We start from the raw sequence: 21,053 nt of genomic DNA on the forward strand, positions 1-21,053 counted from the left end.
TTAAATCTATATTTATACAAATTATCTAGCAATTTCACTCCTATATAGTTATCAATAGAAATGAAACATTTTCCAGCAGCAAACAAAATTTTACAGCATCTTTATCCATTACAGACTTCCACGGTATTATAGCCATATCTTAAAGGGCCATCCAAAGGTTAAATGGATCATGCCTTGTAGTACAACTCAAGAACAAAAAGGAACACAATGATGGAATCACACCAAAGAAGATGATTCTTAAAAGGCATCTGAGCTCAGAATCAAGAGATTAAAGAACAGAAATATGATCATAGTAAAATTCCTTGTCCCAGCAGCATAGAGAGAATTAGGTAACCGTGAAGTCTGTGTTCCCTCCTCATTCTCTAGTTTCCTGATCAATGGGAGCCACCTTGCACGATGTTTCCCAATGGCCTGTTCTACCTTCCTATCGATGGCATACTGTCTCTTCAAAGCACCCGGAGGTCAATGGCTGTGTCTGTCTGTCCTGTGGGAAGTGGAGGTATGGGCAGGATAACCATCCACGAAGATTTGATCATTTGGTTTCAATATTGCTACAAGTCGGGTCTTTAGTGGTGTTATATATGGTGAAATGCCACACATGATCCAAATCTATTTTTCAGACTCTTCAAACGTGGTGTGAGGCCTGCCTGGCCTCCTGAGAAATTTCACTCAGCTCTTATTCTCCTGGGAGCTTTATGTTGCTGGTCAGTAGGGTATTTCAAGCGTCAGAACTGCGCTTGACTCTGACAGATTGAAGAAAGCAGTGTCTTGTTAAAGGATGTAAAGGCAGCTGTGCAGCAGTGAAGTTTCAGCGTGAGCAATGATCCCTGACCCAAGCCGGTCCTCCTGCCCCTAGACAGTAAGACTTGGGAGCTCCTGACTACCCACCTAGACTGGGAAAACTGCCTGGAAATTTGTGACGTTAAACGTCCCCTGCATGTAGAGGAACAGCTTTCCCCTAGCAGTTTGGAGAAATTTCACAATCCTAGGTCTTTTGCAGTTGATTTCATAACGTATTTTTCTGTTATGTCTCAGTGCGATAGAGAGAACAATGTCTAAATCGTTTCTAGAAATGGGTAGATCGGACATTAAACTGTTTTCCTCTTATGAAATTCTGTGGAGGACCTCAGCTATTTTTACCTACTCCTTAAACTGAGCAAAAGTAACAGTCCACCTATATAAATAGATACAAACAAAACAAAACCATGCAAAGAAAATGATCTTCTTCAAAGATGCAAGTCATGTGAAACTGACCAAGACAGTCATTCAACTTTGTATTACGGTCAGAGCACTTATATTCTAAGGCTCGGGTGTGCATGCTTTCAAATGGCTGCAAGTTTTTCCCACGAGTGATGGTCTATTCTTTCTGAGCATTTGTTTGTAGGCTCAGAATAGCCATACAGGAACCACCTAAAACCTAACTTTGGTTTTCGTCTCTTCCATTGTTCTCAGCTTCGAGAGAAATAAAACGGTTGTTTGGAGTTTGGGGTTTTTCGTTTGTTTAGTTTGTTTTTTATTATTTCTTGAATTACTTGGTTTGTTTTGGTCTTTTAGCTTCACCTCATCAATGTTTGGCAGGGAAAAAAAGGAAACAATGAATACCACATTTTTAGCTGGCGGACCCACTTACAGGGAAAAGTAGATTCTCTTGAAGACCGTGGGAGCTCTGCTGGCTAACAGGAAACTCAACGTCGGTTTTAAAAGCAAAAGTTGACATCAGCTGACAAAACACAGAGACAGAAGGCCGTCTCTTGTTCTTGTTTGGCTTTTTACTCCTTTTAAACAAATGCCACCTTTCAGTATATGACAGAGTGAGGAAGTGTTTGGTCATCTTAAACATAGTCTATGGGAGGCAGAGTGTACCTCGGAAAGAAGTGGTCATTAGATGGGAGGTGAATTCAAACTAAATATCCCTCCACCCCCACAGCCATATACTACTGTTGTGTTACATCTCTTTTCTGGATATCTAGTCTGCTTTTTGTTAAACTGAGATAATTGTTAGACCCGAGTAAGCTGCTCCAATAAGAAGACCAAGAGGGGAGAAGGAAAGACCAAGAAAATAGCAATTCTGCTTCAGACAGTAGCTAACTTTCTAGTAATAAAATTGTTATTAGTGGTCCCTCCTATGGTTCAGTTTTTAACATTTTGTAATTTTTAGTTTCACCTCTAACATTGCAAACTGTCATGAAATTAATCAATCGGTGTTTCTGTCACCCTGCTTAGGATTCTATTTGGATAAATGTCAAGCAAAATCTGGAATCAATCATATTTACCAAGAAAGAAAACCACTTTTATTTAAAATGACCCATTCAGGCATTGTAGCTCACAACTACAATCCTAGCACTAAATTAAGGAATGAGAATCTCTGTTAGTTCAGAATCAGGCTGGACCTCAGAGTGAGTTCTGGGCTAGTCTGGGCTGTGGAGTGGGGCTCTATCTAAAAGTTTATTTATTGCTATGTATTTAGTTAATAAACAAAAGTTCTAGAACTTGAAATGTAAACTAGGATACAAAAAATATAATAAATAAGAGCCCTAATACAAAAAAATTAAAAAGTAAACTCTTCTTGTTTGGTGGTCAAGATGAGGATTGTTGTAGGAGTCTGCTTGTTTATCCTGGCCACCCAGAACCAAAATAATCACTCAAAAACTGTATAATTTACATCACTGTATGGCCAAAAACTTGAGCATGTTGCTAGCAAGGTCTTACATATAGAATTAGCCATCTCCAGTATGTTATACTTTACCATGAGGCTCATGGCCTCCAGCAAGGTTCTGGCTGGCGGCTTGCATCTGTCTCCAGAGGCAGCTCCATGGCTTCTCTGTGACTCCGCCTTCTTCCTCACAGCATTCAGCTTAGTTTTTCCCAAGCCAGGTTCTTTATTCATTAATGAATAAAAGCAACACATAGACAGCAGGACCTCCTACACTACAGGATGATACAAAAAGATAAAGTTTAAATCTTGAAATGACTTTTTTTGTTGTTTCATTTTGCTTCTGCTTTTTGTTTTGCTTTCCATTTCTGTGCAATAAAGAATGACTTAAAACAGGCTTTGGGGACTGTGGAAAGTGCTGTACTTTCTGGGATGAGTGCTGCAGGCTAGACTGAATGAACATGGCTTGCTGAGAACACAGTGAATGCATTTCCTGGGCATTTTATGCCGCAAATATTTCCAAATAAAACATAAATAGATTAGAAGGTAAGGAAACATGCACTAAAAGCAAGGAAGCAAACTTTACAAAATCTGAAATTTAAAAAAAGAAAACTATCCCAGAGAGGTTCTGTATGTTCTCATGTAGCCATGATTATTGTGTGTCTGTCTAAACAACTCTTTAAGTGACATGTATCTAATCTAGAGACCCTCTGCCCTGGATTCTGAGCTTTTGGCACACACAGCTCACCAGACCACATCTCTCAGACATTTCCCCATTTCTGAGACTACTATAATATAAATTCTGACATATGGAAACTTATGTAGTCCTCCATATAACAAGTCAAACTGGTATATATTATCCCCGAGCCCTATCTGTTATTTTTTCCCCAAATAACACAAAGTGGGCTCTTCCCATTCTGGTCACTCTGAAGTAAACTTTTTTTAAAAAATAAAATGTGCCTCTACTGCTACAGCAATCTAGTCAACCATGTAAACCAGACCCAATGACTTCAGCATGGAGGGCAGGTAGAACGATGACTCGAAAGGCTGCGCTGTCACCCGTGTGCACAGAGGAACCAAGGAGAATAAAATCAGATGTAGAAGACTGTGTTCCATAGCAAAGTTTTAAATTCTATCAATACTAAATTTGAAGATTTTCAGTGGGTATACTTAAGGCTAAATTTCTTATATTGAACAATAACATTTAATTTTTATTTGCTATTATAAAAAAAAGGAAAAGAAGATTGGTGTTTGCTCTTATTAAGGTGAGAATTTTGTACTGAGGGATAAATTCATACACATTTTAAAATAAATACTTCAAATGGAAATAAATGAAGAGATTAGGAACAAAGTAATACCACTCCTGACATATTACAAAACCAACCACAGATGCCTTGTCTCTGTAATGGTACTAATAGTATTAAAAGTACTAACAGCATAAACCTCAGAACAAACCTAGGCATATTGTTTCAGTAAAATCAGTTTGTTCTCTTTGGAGAGCTATTTACAGGAGTATTGTATATCATGCATGCGTTACTAAAGAAGAAATTGGGTGACAATTTAAGCTAGTTTTGTAACGTGATAATAAGGCAGGAGTCTATGCCAAGACTCCACTGTGACAACATACTGCTTCAAACTAGTTTAATTCACTTTGTATTATTTTCTTAGTGCTGTAAGAATATGCCTGGGAAAAGCACCTTAAAGGGAAAAATGGCCTTGCTGGGTGATGGTGGTGCACAGAAGAAAGAAAAGTGAAAGGGCCCTAGGCAAAAGGTAGATAAAGGGGAACGGGTTAATTTAAGTTAAAGGAGCTATGGAGAAATAAGCCTAAGCTAGACTGAGCAGTCAAAACTAGTAACAAGTCTCCGTGACATGATTTGGGAGTGGGTTAGTGGCCACAAAAAGAAAGCTTGTTACACAGAAGTTCAAGATCAAGGTACAAATGGCTTCAGTGAAGACATGGCCTCTACTTCCAAGAGGAACCTTCTAAAGTCATGTCTTTACAGAGCAAAGAGACTGGAGTGGGGGGGAATAAAACTTATCCATTTGCTATTTTTTTTTTTTTTTTGGTTTTTCGAGATAGGGTTTCTCTGCAGCTTTTAGAGCCTGTCCTGGAGCTAGCTCTTGTAGACCAGGCTGGCCTCGAACTCACAGAGATCCGCCTGCCTCTGCCTCCCGAGTGCTGGGATTAAAGGTGTGTGCCACCACCGCCTGGCCCAGTTTGCTATTTTTATGAAAATAATAACACATGTATAAGTACAGACAGCTCATGTCTTAACACCTCTGAAAGGCCACACTTTGTAGCACTGTTATGTTGGGATTTTGCTTCAACATGAATTTCAGAAGGGGCACAAATATTCTAATGACAGTGAGGAGCATATTTATAATTTCAGACATTTTTAAAAAATGCATAATTGTTTAATTTGAAGAGACTGGAGATCACATAACCCTAACCCTGAGTTAAAAGTAGTTTACTACTCTGAGTTGTGGACCCTTATTATTTCCTTAGCTACTGTCCCATAATAACTGTACTGAAATTGATGACTTGACCTGGTAACTGACTTGCAAGATTTAGCTTGTTGGATGTGTTTCAGTAGGCACCCAAGAAAACATCCTAATGGTATCTTCCTTAATTATGCCCAGATTCTAAACCTTGGACAAGCCAGATCCAGTTCAGGGATGAGGAAAAGTTACAAGCATTATAAAAACTCAACCTCTCCCTTTCCAAGATTCTTATCATAATCAGATGAAGCTTGCTTTCAACTCCTGATCTATGGAGAGGACACGGGGTGGGTTTGAGAAGAGTCTGGGGATGCATGTGTAGCAGTATATCTGACATGCTCCCAGCGTGTCTTATGGTGATTATGCCCTGACGAGTCCCCAGAGAAAAAGCACTGGTCGGCAGGATTAATATCTCATGTTGGCAGCTTGGAATTGGGAGAAGTTTGATCTCAGGGAAACTGAAATTGCAGGGATCCAGAGCACCTGAGGCCAGTGTGAGGAATTTTAGGGCCATTATGAAGGTGGTGGCACAGAATGGAAAGGCTATCATCTTTGGAGACACAACTGATAAGCTGGAGAACCAGGATACAAAGGAGACATAGGTGCATGTTCTGGAATGCTGGGCTCAACAGCTTCATCTGTAGCTTGTGTGAGAAACACATTTAGAATCCAGGACAGTCCACCACTTCTCTGCCTCCTCTATACAGACTCCTTAATGATCCCCAAATTTTAAAACACTATGGATGCCTTCACTGTATTGAATGATCTTGTGAGTTTTGAGTATGAAACATCATTCAGAAGTTCATGGATTAAAGCTCTGGTCTCCAGAACACAGTGTCAAGAGATCAGGCACTGGGGACACGATTTGTTAGGGCTCCAATATCATCAGTAGGTTGATTTATGAGTTTATAGCTTAAATAATACTGGTGAGGCACTGTCACAAGAGTCAGCATCTTCTCTCCCTCTCTCTAGCCACTGTCTGTCTGTCTGTCGTCTGTCTGTCTGTCACTCTCTATTCCTGGCCACCATAAAATGAGCTCCCTACCATGATGTTCTGGATTACCACAGCCCTAGGAGATGTGGCCCAGTGATCCTGGCCTGAAACTTCTGAAACTATTAATGAAAACATATCTTTCTTCCTTTGAAGCTGATTTTTATCAAATATCTTACGATGGTAATGGGAACGTTAACTAGCAGATCTCTAACTTAGTTCTATATTCAGTTATCTGTAATTTTAAATACTGGCTGTATAAATTGATTATATTTACTGGCAATTGAAAAATATTGACTTAAGGTAACTTCCAATTTTTCTAGCTTTTCAGTAGAAAAACTTGTATGTTTCTAAGATGGGGATAGCAGGAAAATAAAGGAAAGGACCATTTGGGAGGGGAAAGATTTTCACAAGCAATGCTTCATTCACTTCATCCTTATAATATTCAAATAGGAAGTTATTGTCAAGATTTTAAAGATGGAGAGATTAAGGCTAACAAACATTTGGTGCACTTTAAAATTTTTATACAGGCAGAAACTAGTGAGGGGTTTGAAACTCATTTTTCTAGCTCCTTTTACAAGAATCCCTTTGAGGTTAACCCCTGCTGCCCATCGTGAACCTTACTTTAAAGTATAAAAGCTAAGAATACACACAAACAGTGCTATTAGACACCTGGCTGTACTGCACGGCTATCAGGACTGAAGCTCTGTTAATTTAATTTTATAAAGTAAGTTTTCCTGGTCTTTATTTGTGTAACAACTGTTCTTTGTATGACAATAATAAACAAGAGTATAGTTCTGTTTGTTCCCTAGATGAGCCGAGAACAGGGCTTCTGAATAAAGCTTTCTCTGTGTTTCCCTTTCAAGCAGGCTTTTTGAACGGCAAAGCTCAGTGGACATCACCCAGTGAAGACATCCAACTCCATCACAGATCAGAGAACTGATCTCTGTGTCCTGGCAGAACTGGGTGTGTAGGAAACCCTAGTAAATCATGTGTTCTACCTCTTAAAATTTCCAGTTATTATTAAACTACCCTCACAGTCCCCCCTGCAAACATTCCCGTGGCTCTCTGCAGACATTAAAAAGGACATAAGTGTCTCCCAAGTGTCCCCATCACAAAGAAGAACACACACAAAAGAGATCCAAACATAGGAGGAGGAAAGGGTGGAGTGGATAACATCCTCCTTCCTACTCCAGTGGGTTCAAAGATGAGTTTTTCTGCCACTCCTACTTCAATACCCAGATGAGATTATCCGTATGGGGAGACCACCCTGTGTTATCTCCACTTCCTGCAGAAACTAGATTATCATCTCTTGTTTTATGTTTATGGTGAATAGCCAGCATCCCAAAGTATTGCTTTCTCCTTGACCCTTTGGTTGTTCTTTTCCCTTCCCAGCTTATAAAACAGCTTTATAGACAGTAGGGCAAGTCATATTTATTCTGGCTCTGTCTCCATCAGGATGGCACGTCTTGACAGCCCTTCCTTGTGGGGGAGACTAGAGGGGAAAAAATGAAAAGAAAACTGTATTCTGTACTAGATATCAGTTTAATTTAGCATTTACTATTGGAGTTCTTTAAATAAAGTTTGTATAAAGAAACCAAAAAATTTAATAACTTAAATCCAGTAACAATACATTCCCTGGAATAGAAGCCTTATATTATACACACCCAAACTAATTCCAGAAAGAGAAAATAAGACTATCTTATACCATGTGATTTTCAAGGCAACAAAGAATGATATTTTCACCAGGCTAAGCTTTCCAAAAACTCCCCTCTCTGTTTCCTAAAGGAGAAAAGGGAACGTACAAAATGATGGCAAATGTCTCCGATTTCTGTGACAGGCTCGTAACCACACAAGTTTGTGTGAGGAAGCCTACAGCTGCTTGTCCTTTCTCACGGCAGAGTTCATACTCTTTGGCCAGCTCTCCCCTTCTGTGACTCTCAGCTCGAGTTCCGCTAGCAGTCAGAAGCAGCGGGAAAATGCTGGTGCGTTTCAGCAGTCAGAGCTAGGCGGCACTCCGCACAACACGCGGTTTTGCCTCCCCACAACACGCGGTTTTGCCTCCCCACAACACGCGGTTTTGCCTCCTGTTGTCCATCCATTTTCACCACACACCTCATCATTGTGAGATATTTTAAACAGTGGAAAGAGCGCCTCTTCAATGCCCTGAATTCCTAAGACTTCTCCTTTCAGGTTCCTCAGAGTTTTGCTTAAAGATGACCCAAACCAGAGGATCTATACACACCGACAGCAAACCCACTTTCAGAAAAATCTGTTTTCCAATCAGAAGACTTGAAGAACCTCTGTAAGCCGGAAAGTGGGGATGGGCGGGAAAGCCCAGTATGTTTGGTTTTCATGTTTGTTGATTATGCAATGGTGGTAGCAGTAGAGTTGTAAACTCCTCAAGCCCTGAAGTGGAGCGTGTACTACAAAGGAAAGAACATGTCCACTGTGTAACAGAAATCCTCACTTTTATTTTCTGTCTTCTTTCATCACTTCACCTCCACAGCTCCTCTACAAGGATGTGGGAGGCAACACCACAGAGAAGGCTTCTTTTTTGGCCTGATATATGGTGGGGTGGGGAGGGGAACCAGAAAGTGCAAGGTTAAAAAAAAAAGCCTCAAAGGAGGAGCAATAGGCATTTCCCAGGCTCACCCCAAACTCTGCTTGGATGTGGCAAAGATTTTTAGAATGGTTCTGTGCACCAGCTCCAGGTCCCATGCTAATCCCAATTGCCTCCCTTTGGTAGGACTACAGCCTACCAAAGGCAAAAGGGAATTCAAGTTGTAATCCTTGTCTGGGTGGCTGAGTAATAAACAAAACCTTCAGCCTTCAGAGGATTTTCAGCAACGTAAGGAATTATACATGTTGCTCAAGTTATAAAGAAATAATACTGGGAAAACTGGATCCACATTTCAAAGAAGGTAGAATCAGTATATGTCAAATTGACGATGACCCGGATGTTCTGATAAAAATTGTAAGACTGTCGTCAATAACCCTTCTCCATGGAGCAAGGGAGAACACTACTGAAATTTTCAGAAACAAAGTTCTTAACAGATGAATAGAAATTGTTATATAAATGAGGAGGAGCAAAGGAAAATCTAATTGAAGAATATAGTAACGCTAACTTCAAATTCTCCAGATGGGCTCAGTAAAATAACAGAAATGACAGCCCAGTCACTGTGTTTCAAAGTAGATGAGCAACAAATGCCCGGTAAACAACAGAGAAGAAACGGGGTGGGGGGGGGATGACCAGAACTAGTAGGGCCTTAGGGTGATAAGAATATCTCACTTTGAGAGACTGGAGTCCCTGAACCAGAGAGAAAGGAAAGACATGGAAGAGACTCCTGGAAGGCACAGTGGGTGATAACTAGCTTCCCGATCCTCTGAATAACACAGTTTAATACTTAAAACACAAGAAACTGAGAAAACCACAGAAGTTTACCCACACAAAGAATTTAAGGGAAATAATACCCGTGGAAAATTTGGAATCGAGGACTATGGGAAAAGCATGACAATGGCAAATACCTGAATAAATCAGTGAGCTATTTCTCTTCTTAGTTCACTAAAATACATATTTATAAGACTTTATGCGAGGATTTCTCTTTCTGTACTTGTAATTCACGTAACGGAATAGATAAAGGCACAAAGGATGCAGAAGACCTGAGCAACAGTCAGCCACCTTAACTTGACTGAGATTTCAAGAACATTTCATCCAGTAATACCAGAGTATGCGTTTCCTGCAAGCACACAGGGAATTCTGATCAAGACAGGCCACAAAACTAATTTCAATAAAGCTGCAGTGATTTGGATCATGTAAATTACGCTCTCTAAACATTAGTGGCAGAAAAATACCTAAAAAAAAGTATCTAAATATTAGATTAAAGAATTCCTGGGTCAAACAAGAAGTTTCACAGGAACCTGTAAAATATTTGAATTAAATGGAAATGTGAGTTAGCAATATAAGGGATGGAAAAGGGGGGGGGCTGTTCCCATGGACACCACCAGATGAGAACCAGGGTGTCCCCTAGCTCAATAGCTCAGAATACCACTCCCTTGACAGATACAAATGATCAGAGCTCGGTAGCTAGATTCTAGATTTTCATCGTCCAGAAATTTGTACTTGTAAAACTTCCATAAATGAAATCTCTAATATAATTCACCCAGTAGCTGCTCCACTTGTGAATTCTGCCAAATATTTAAGAAAAGAAAACAGTGGTATACATCTCATCTCTTGCAGAAACCCAAGCTAGGGGTATATCTCAACTCATATTGTGATATCAAGGTGATGCAGCACTAAAATCAACAAAACTAGCCCATGAAAACTGTAGAGTACTATTCCTTATGATATAAACCAGAGAATTATCAACAAGCCGAACCAAGTAGTGTATCTTTAAAGATGTGAGAAATTGAAGTTATTAATTTCCACTGCACATCTGCTATATTGTCTACAAAAAATTAACTCCTTTTGGGCTTAAAGCTTATTTTTTTTCCTTTAGTGATATTATAAGAACAGATTTGATCGAACTCCTCTTTGTGTGTGTTTTTCCACTTCGCTGTATAATGTCGTTAAGGTGTATTTCTCATAAACAGTACATAACTGGATTTTTAAAATCCAATTTGAAGTGGCCTCCTGCCTTTTAAGAGGTAAATTTAAGTCATTAGCATTTATTGTTATCACTGTTCCCTTTAGATTTATTTTTAATATCTTATTCTTTTTTTTTTTTTTTTTTTTTTTGATTTTTCGAGACAGGGTTTCTCTGTAGCTTTGGAGCCTGTCCTGGAACTAGCTGCCTCTGCCTCCCGAGTGCTGGGATTAAAGGCGTGCGCCACCACCTCCCGGCTGTCTTATTCTATTTTATTTCTTCCACTTCAATTTCCCTATATTCTTCCTCTTCCTTTGATTAGAGCAGCAAAGTCTTCGGCTGGTTTGTGTTTGTTTTCCATTCTATTGCTTTCTTTATAATGCTTATTTCTAGGTATTTGGCATGGGTTCTTGACCTCACAGAGTGAAAGTCTATTCCGTGTCACTCCCTGTTTTCCTCCAGAAAACAAAGATCTGGAAAAGCTTGAATTTTGATTTAATTGTTGTTGTTTGTTTTCATTAACTTACTCTTTGACAATTTCCTTTATCTCTGCAATACATTCTGACCACTCTCTTCTCTCCACCCTCTTTATCCTCCTGTTCCCACCAATCTTCCCTCATCCTCCCATGAAATCCCCATCCTACATTTATGTCTCTTTGTTTTGTTTCTGCTTTATGCTCCGCTCGTTTAGCAAGATATTCACAGGGGCATAGATGTGAGGCTTTCCTCTGGACCATGAGTAACTCACAGGTCTCTACATCACAGAAGGTAATGACTTCTCCTACGATACCCCTCCACTGATGCTCTGAATGAGGGGCCCTCGAACTCCTCCTCCATCTACGACCAAACATCTACGGGCTCAGGCTTGTGCAGGCCCTGTGCAGATAGCAACCGTTAGCTCATGTCTATGCCATGCCCATAGGACAGCATCTCACCTTTCTCCCTCTGACTTGACTCTTACTTTCTTTCTATCCTTTTTCTGAAGTATTTCTGACCATTAGAGGAGGTGAAGTGCGTGATCACATGACCTTCCCAGTGCAGCACACTCGGCATCCACTTACTATCTCTACTTATGTTAGTTTCTCTCTCTCTCTCTCTCTCTCTCTCTCTCTCTCTCTCTCTCTCTCTCTCTCTCTCTCTGTCTGTCTGTCTCTCTCTCTCTGTGTGTGTGTGTGTGTGTGTGTGAGTGCTTTGCTTGTGTACGTGTGTTCCGCGTGTGTGCCTGGTACTTGAGAACGGTCAGAAGAATATATCAGATGCCCTAGAACTGAAGTTACGGATGGCAGCGAGGAACTGTGTGGTGATAGGAACTAAACATTGGTCCCCTGCAAGCAACGCAAGTCCTCTTCCCAGCTGAGCCACTGTTCCATCCCCAGAGCCCTGCTGTGCAGGCTCTCAAAATTACTCATTGCTATTGTGATGTTTAGTATCACAATTTGAACCCATTGCTTAAATAAATTGATCTCCAGGTTAATCAATACTTTCAAAGCCAATTAATCTCCAATTTAACCAATTTCTTTGATCCTTGCATCTTATTCTATGTTAAGCTATTCTTTCTTCTCTTTTAAGGCGTATCATCTAATGTTTCTCATAGTAATGTTCTGAATAATAACCCTAATTGCTGTTTTCCATCTTAAAGCCTCCTGGGTGTATTTTCATTTTTCTTCTATAACAGCATTTTCACCGGTCTTGAGTACGGCAAATGGATTCTAAACCTCGTGGTTGAAATGAGAACATCAAGGTTCCTCAGCACAGCTGTTCTTTCTTCCCAGCTATTGTTCCTGAGAAGATGACTAATGGCCGTTCCTGTGAAACGGGCACCACCACGTCCCTCTAAACCCAGTGAGCAAGGGGGGCAGGGAAAGGGAGAGGAGGGTTTCTGTGGGATGAACGGTTCACGAGGAAAGACTTGAGCTCTCCTCACACGGCCGTCCATGTACGAGACATACAATATTCTTCCCCCGTGAAGACGGGAAGAAAGAAACAAAGAAAATCCCTAAAGTGAACGGGGGGTGAATGGGAGCTATTCAAACTGTTACCTCTCTCCTAGTCAGCTATGGCTTTCTTTCATTAAACTTAGCCAAGGCCTTTATTTTTCTAGATGAACAATGACGGGAGAAGTTACACTAAAAGAAGAAAGATCAATGAAGCCATTAATACTTGCATGATTTGGTGTCTTTTAAGTGTTATTTCAGGGAAATAAGGTAGACAAAGAAGACAAATATGAATGTTTTAAGTAGACTCCCTAAGTAACTAAGGATCATTATCTATTTATAACGCAATTTAGATTTTAAAATAAAGTTTAATTTTCTAATTGTAAATACATAGAATTCCTGATCAAATGCAGCTAAGTTTGCATTTTCCTAGACTTTGATATGCATTCTAGGAGAAGGCAGGACACTAATAAATTTACTAGGACATAATTGCAGAAATGTCCATGGGCGTTGCTAACATACCAAAACAAGGCTGGTCCAGTATCACACAAAATACACAAACTAGTAAGAAGGAACATTTCCTATATATATTTATTTAGCCATAATCTTAGGGAGTCCTTGTTTGTACTGCATTAAGACTGAAACCATCCAAGGAACCTCAGAGTAACAATAGAAAGAATGGGCTCTTCCTTTAGAGATAATTTTCTCCCATCAGGAAATTAAATGTTTCTCCTGGCAGCAAGTAAAGTACACAAAGGAATGTAGACTCACACGTATACCCCCTGAAGGCTAATCACAAAGTGGGGTTACCCAAGGGTCAGACAAGAGGGTGGGGCTGCCTCAGTCTTCCATGCTCTCTGAGCATATACATCAATAGGCTCGCACGTATACCCCCTCAAGGCTAATCACAAACGGGGGCTATCCAAGGTTCACACCAGAGGGTGGGGCAGCCTCAGGCTTACACACCATTTGAGCATATGCGCCAATTTAGAAGAATGAACTGAAAATGGATTTCTATTAGAAAGGTTTAGTCAGCATATTAAGTGTAGCAAATGAACACTAAAACTTCTACTACTTAAGGAAGGGAGAGAACAATGTCATTTTTAAGTTTTATTTTTAAGTCTGTGTCTATGCGGGGGACCCGAGTATGGGTACTTGAATACAGGTGCCCACAGAGGCCAGAAGACGGTGTTGGGTTTCCTGGAAATGGAGTTTTAGTTCCCATGAGCTGCCTGATGTGGGTGCTGGAAACCAAACTAGGGTCCTCTGTAAAAACAATACATGTTTTTAACTTCTGAGCCACCTCTCCAACTCCCAGGGAAAAGAAAAATGTCTTAAAGATGGGCCAGAATGGGATAATAGGTGAACAGCTTTATGCTTCTCCATTAGTTATTATATCATTTTTCAACTGATCTATAATATAGCTGGACCCCAGTTTCTCCAAATGTAGCAATAAAGATAAAGACAGCACATGGTTTATAAGATGCTGTGTGGGCTGAATGAAGAGATACATGTCATACTCCTGTACACATTTTCTTCTCTTGTACAAATGTCTGTCTGTAGAAAATGGGCATAATTGAAACTCAGCCCCACAAGCACATAGACACCGAGAAGGAACACGTAACAGGACCCATGACTGTCTTCTGACTGGTTAAGTGCCGGTCTCCCTGCTGAAGAACCCGTGTTTCTGAGCATCACTAGAGAGACATCTAGTGTTGGAAGCAAGAAGGGAATTGGGATTTGCTTGCTTGTTTTGCATTCTAACAGAATAAAAGTCTGTTATTAAAGAACAACGAATACAGCACAAAAAGATAAACCAGCATGTCATACTCCTGTCCCCTACAAAATCCAGCAATTGTAAGCCTTTTAACTGAAGTTTGAAACTGTGAGCAGATATTTCAAAAAAGGGAAAGATAATGAAGTTTTTTTTTTTTTTTTCTTCTCTGAAATCTCCTCTGTAAGGCATTTATCACCCTACAGGAAGAGTTTGCAAAGCTGAGAACAGAGGGATCTGGACAGAGAATCACAGAGTGACAAAAGGAAATCCATGAAGAAAAATCATTCAGCCCGCCTCTGTGGAGACAACGAGAAGACACTGGGGGAGACTGAACATGCGTGTCTGCTCTTTTCCGTAACACATCTGCCATAAATCGATCGGTTGAGTGTTACTAGGGTATCCTCATAAAAGGAAATAACAAAAGTAACTCAGCTTATAGATTTTAATAAGTAAACATCAGTAAAAGATTATTATAGCTCCAGTAGCTCACAGATACATTTAAGTTCTCAGGGTGAACTGGCAACCATCACAATATTCGGGATGGATCAGTTAATAAAACAAAGGCCCCCCCCCCGCCTTAAAACTTAACTCTGAATAAGACAAAGGCAATTAAAAAGTAAAGGGTATTATTATGGTTTGGGTGTGAACTGTCTCCACAGGCTCATATGTTTGAGCACTGTGGTCCTCCGCTGGTGGCCATCTTTCTGAAGGAAAGGGCTGAGAGGAGTTACGGAATCCAGCATCCTCTGCATGTCAGAGTCTCCTGCTGCCGTGTCTTTCCTGCCGTGTGAATTGTGTCTCCTCCAACCATAAGCTCAATAAACACTTCCACCCTTATGTCCCTTCTCTTCTGACATTTGCTCATGGCGACAACAAATAGCGAGTACACACGGGATATGTTAAAAAACAAAAAATCCAGATGGGATGAAATAAAATGCAGGAGAGTCAGAGGGAAGGGAGAAAGCCATTCTGATGAGGTGATTACACACGTACTCTCCCCAGCTAGGAAACGGAAAATGAGGTCATCACTTAGAGTTATCTTTCCACAGATGCTGATTCTTTCTCCTCCCACTGCCAAAAGAATCCGTACATATCTTTCTGCATTTGGCACTCAAGTTTTTATTTGGAATAAATTAAGTAGTTGAAGCAACTTTATTTATGCATAAATATAGGAAGTCTCCAAATCTCCAAATTCTTGCTTGACATTTTTCCATCGCTTTTGTTTGAATTTATACTCTTTATGGTGAATTCTCTATGGTCACAAAAAAAACATAGTTTTTTTCTTTTTCCCAGTAATAAAGTAATCACTAACCTAACTATTTTGTATTAGTCAAGAGGTGAGTGGCCTCGGGAAGCAAACTACTTAATATGCAAAATAAAGCTTTGTAATGTTCAGAATTTTGTATAGAAGCGGTCTTCTATTAACCAGAGAAAGCAACTTATTGGTTCAAAAGACACTACTTATATAGTACTTACGTTATTATATTGCCAATTCCCCACTAGTTTTTGACCATGTAATAATCACTGTCAACATTCAATAGTCACATACTTGGAAATTCTTAATTATATGATAAAGGAAGAATTGTATTTCTCCTTTATATTTCATTATAGTGCTAAGACTATCATCATCAAATATGCTGATCTTTTCTTATTAACTGAGAAACACAGCATTTAAGCATACACATAAACATATAAACGGAAATCAACATAGTAAAGTGTGCAAAACTCTTTTAAAATTAAAATGTCATGGTTTTGTTATTATGAAATGGGCCGAATGTCAATGTTGTTTTATCTTTAATTGTTATTGAGTAGGACGGTCACTTGTTGAATCTCTATCTTAGTCATAAAACTATGAAGGTATATAGAAAATAATTTATTTCCCATCACTTATACTCATTGCCATTCAAGGCATGGAAACACACCGTACAGTCTGAAATACAAAACCAAAACCAAAAACAAACAACAACAACAAAACATGGACCTGAATTTACCTGGTTATTAGAAATGTGCTCCAAAGTCGTCCCTGTCTTCATAACAGAACCCACTTACAGCTGTCCTTGAAGGCTCTCTCGTTAGCTCAACCAATGCCACTGGAATCCTACTAGATCATCAGGGAAACCAAGGGCAAGAGGAATCTGAGGAATCTGACCACAACATGGAAGTTAATGAAAATGGTTTTTTTTTTTTTTTTTTTTTTTTTTTTTTTTTTTTTTTTGCTGAGCAATTCAACTTCATCCCTTAGATAATTCGAAAGGAGGTTGTGCATTAGTAAGCGCTCTGAGTTCGTAATTCATTTGGTAGCTAGATACGGGTACTTTCAGGTTTGGGGAAATTGAAAAGATTTTTATTCAAATGTATCTTTCTTGAAATTGTTGGTCAAAAGAGGGTACCAGAGACATTAAAAGCAATGCCGTATATTGCCATTTTTCCTGGCTGCCCACAACAATTAGAGAGTAAGACACCTATTGCTGAAGACACCGAACACTTTGGTCACAGGAGTTGGGGGAAAAGCTGGTACCCGCATGGAAGCTGCTCCTGCCGGCTGTCTTCCATAGTACACGAAGGTGCTATGCAGGCTGCTGAGGGTGAACGGTTATCACACTCCCTTAACCAGTTGTGAGCCCTGTGTACTACAGTAATGACTGGCCTGGCAAGACGTGCCCAATCACAGCCCGAATGCTGTGAGGGTTAGAATTCACCTTCCGATTGGCTGTAAGGCTCTCTGAGGATAACAATCCATCTTCCAATTGGCTATAAGGTTCTCTGAGGGTAACAATTCACCTTCCAATTGGATGCACGGCTCTCGCTACAGGTATAAGCATATGTTGAATTATCTCGGGTGGAGAAATACCAGGTTAACTACAAGATAAACCATATATATATATATATACATATATATATATATGTATATGAGGGGTAAACTTGCAAAATGGGAATGACAAGTCCAAGCTCAGCAATGTAGCATGGGAACCGCAGAGAGAGAGGAGAGAGAGAGAGAGAGAGAGAGAGAGAGAGAGAGAGAGAGAGAGAGAGAGAGAGAGAGAGAGAGAGAGAGAGAGAGAACGAACCCTGGGCTGCCCAGCATTTTTCTCTGGGTACCTAACTGGACCCACCTCTTAAAGTTTACTGGCTGACAGAGATTCCCCATCAAGCACATGCTTCTTCTGTAGATCTATCCAAAGCCTGCGACTGGGGATCTCACAGACCCACAGGCTGAACCTACTACTATTATCGTGCTCAACAGAAATCATATCAACATGCCTTCCAAATGCATATCTCTAAAACCATAGATGGCTTCAGCACCCAGGCCTTATCAGAGAAGCAGCTTTGAGGAGTGAATGGCACTAGCACTCAGTCCTAAATGAGACTTGATATCACACATGACCACGTCTCAAAGACCATGTTGAAAAGGGAGCAGAAAGACTGTAGAAGCAGAGGTCATGGAGGACTGGGGTGGAGTAGTGTCTGCTGGACATAACAGTGCTACTGCATTCAGGAATTCAGAGCATCCAGGGATGCCTGCACAAGACCTGTGCAAGACCTGCAAAAGAGCAAACCAGATTGCGTGGGAGAGGCACACAAGCCTCCACCTCCCGCTGAGGGACTAGTGGTAGTTGATAGCCCACAGCTGCCAGGGGTGGAGGAAAGTCGGTTTTCTGGAAGTGTGGCCTTTGATAGGTTGATCATGCTCCAGTAGATGATCCCACACCCCTGTATACATGGGCAGCACTAATCGGAATTAGTGGATTATGAGAGAGAGAGAGAGAGAGAGAGAGAGAGAGAGAGAGAGAGAGAGAGAGAGAGAGAGAGAGACATGAAGTTGGGAGAACCTGGGGGGAACTGAAGCAGAGTCAGGGTGAATATGACCAATGTATATTGTACATAAATATAAAATCCTCAAACCATACATAAAAAGAATATGTTTTGTTAAGTCTTACTAGTGATATTATCTAGTTTCATGTCTGTGATAACATGACACAAAAAATATGCTGGTGTACATTTTCAGCTTTTCACTTAAAAGTAATGATTGTTAAAAATAACAAGGTGTTCTATGAGGCAGTAGCATGAACCAACCAGGATGCAAAAATCACTATAAGACTCACACCATTTTCAGTTCCCTATAACTCTGAGGCAGACATAAGTCTCATATTATGGTAAGGATACCGAGACCATGAGACTTTAGAAAGCTTCTCAAGTCAGTAGAAGTTGTCTGCAACTTGCTCTGAATCTGTTTTCTTCAGTATTACTGGGACTATGAAATAAAATGATTATACAAAATATAATTATATATAAAGATCTAAAATGTTCAGAAAAGCAAAACAACCAATAAGTAAGAAAAAGCAAAACAGCCAGTCACTGAGTGGGCTGGTGGAAAGAACAAGACGTTCACTGCGGAAACACCAATGGCCAGGAAGTGTTTGTAAAAGTTCTCAGCATCCCTACTCATCAGTGAAACTCAAATTAGAACTACTTTGAGATATTATCTCACCTCGGTCAAAATGGCTATCAAGAAATCTAACAATAAATACTGGTGAGATATAGAGAAATAGAAATACTTATTTTGTGAAGCTGTGTTACATATACACAGTGAAATTTTATTCAGCTGGAAAGAAAAATGAAGTAATGAAATTTGCGGGAAATTTTTTTTCTCAGAGATTTGAGACTCTGAACAGCCCAATATTCTAAATTCTGAGGATCTTTATAATAAAGTGCTTGATGTTTTATTTTCTATTTGATTTTGTAAAAATATGTGTGTGCATTTTCTCATGAATTTTTGTATTATTTGGTATTATGAGTCTCAAATAAAATTAATTGATATAGGAGAATTTGAAATATTTTATACTAAGGGACTTAGAAACCAACTTTTAGATAAAGTTACTATACATATTTATATTTCTTAGTTCTCAAAGATTTTTTCCCTCTGTGCAATTTTTAGTAAAAGTTATTTGATTTTTTAAAAAATAAGATTTCACCAAAATGCAAGAATCTTTTAAAACTTGATGAAAACTTGATACATAGTGTCTTCTCAAATAATTAATTTTACTTTAATAGAAAAACTCTGGACTGCTCCTTTTGAAAGTGAGAACAAGTGTGAAACTCAGATGTAGCTTCTGCAGCCTGTGCTGGTGTGGGTGTAGACAGGGTGTAGCTCAGAGGCAAGCTCCATGTCTATAACAGACGTCTTGGGGACGGACTTCCCACGCATCGTTTCTGTTAACATTCTGTCTTCACAGCAATCACGTAGGGGTTTCCTGTGCAGTGAAGCCTTAACCCCATTTCTTCAATTCTGTTTTTCAAAACTCTTTAGTGAGAGTAAGAAGGGGAATATGAGCCCTTGGTGGACAGAGTGATGCCCGAAGTCACACATGTTAAAATCATATCAAAGACACAGCTAATAGGATTTGTGTGAGATGCATGTGAAGGAAGACACGTTGCAATTATATTACAATCTACAAAAATAAAAAGTAAGCAAATAAATAAATGGATACCATCGGAATCGCCACATCAGAGCCAGCATAGTTAGTACTAGCAAGTTCACACAGATAGGAAGGAGGCAATCGTGGAAAGGAAGAGAAGGACAAAGGGTGAAACAGAAATCCCCATTATCTTCTGACCTAACTCACCACGATACCCAAAGCTCAGCCTCTCATCTCACTTGTGGGCACAGCCCTGCATTCAGAAATAACTCTGGTTATTTCTGAATGAATATTATTATCTGACTGTGGCAGATGAAAGGCTGCATTTTGTCTTGTCTCTTAGAGCCACCTTTTACTTACTGGGAATGATTCAGTTCTGCTTTCTTCTTAGTTTCTTGTTACTGTCTTCTAACAATTCGTATATAATCCTAAGAGCAAAAAGGTACACAACCATCCGATGTGTTTCTGATTTACAGATCTGTGTGTCTCCACGGATTTAGCCATCAAAATATCTTCCATTGACATATGTTTTCCTGTTGTCATAGTCCGGACTGCCTTGTACCTAAAAAATATGTATACTGCCTGTCTGACCTCTCTTATATCTTCTATTAATTGTCAGTATTGAATAACTATTGTCTCTATCAAGCAGAAAGATGCTATCATGTCTTGTCTCCTGTGGGTTCACACAACACAAACATACAGAACTCTGTCTTCATGCAGCTGCCAGGGTATGATTGAAGATATACAGCTGAAACTCATGTTTTCCATTATTTTGTAACTTCAGAGAACATTTTAGTTCATACTCAGATAACATAACATTGAACACATAGGGCAAAATAGAAGGTAAATGATAATGCAAACATTATAGTGTTTGTGTTAAGGTCAGAATCAAATTAGAAAATAAATAATAAGCCGGGCGGTGGTGGCGCACGCCTTTAATCCCAGCACTCGGGAGGCAGAGGCAGGAGGATCTCTGAGTTCGAGGCCAGCCTGGTCTACAAGAGCTAGCTCCAGGACAGGCTCTAGAAACTACAGGGAAACCCTGTCTCGAAAAACCAAAAAAAAAAAAAGAAAATAAATAATAATGATATATGAAAAAGAAGAAGGCTATATTTAGACCATGAAAATTGTACCTCAGGAGGTAATTGAGTTAGTGGGTGTGTGGTTATTTTTCAGATATAGTCAGAGTCCCC

The 21,053-nt window shown here is 39.7% G+C and overlaps 1 long non-coding RNA gene across 1 annotated transcript; it reads left to right on the forward strand.

Moving 5' to 3' along the window:
* The first annotated feature begins 12,412 nt into the window (after positions 1–12,412).
* On the forward strand, positions 12,413–15,280 carry LOC119819294. The gene is made up of 2 exons (XR_005286252.1): positions 12,413–12,574; positions 14,629–15,280. It is a non-coding gene; the product is annotated as an uncharacterized LOC119819294 (long non-coding RNA).
* Positions 15,281–21,053: the final 5,773 nt, after the last annotated feature.

Source organism: Arvicola amphibius, chromosome 7, assembly GCF_903992535.2.
Source record: "Arvicola amphibius chromosome 7, mArvAmp1.2, whole genome shotgun sequence".
NCBI lineage: Eukaryota > Metazoa > Chordata > Mammalia > Rodentia > Cricetidae > Arvicola > Arvicola amphibius.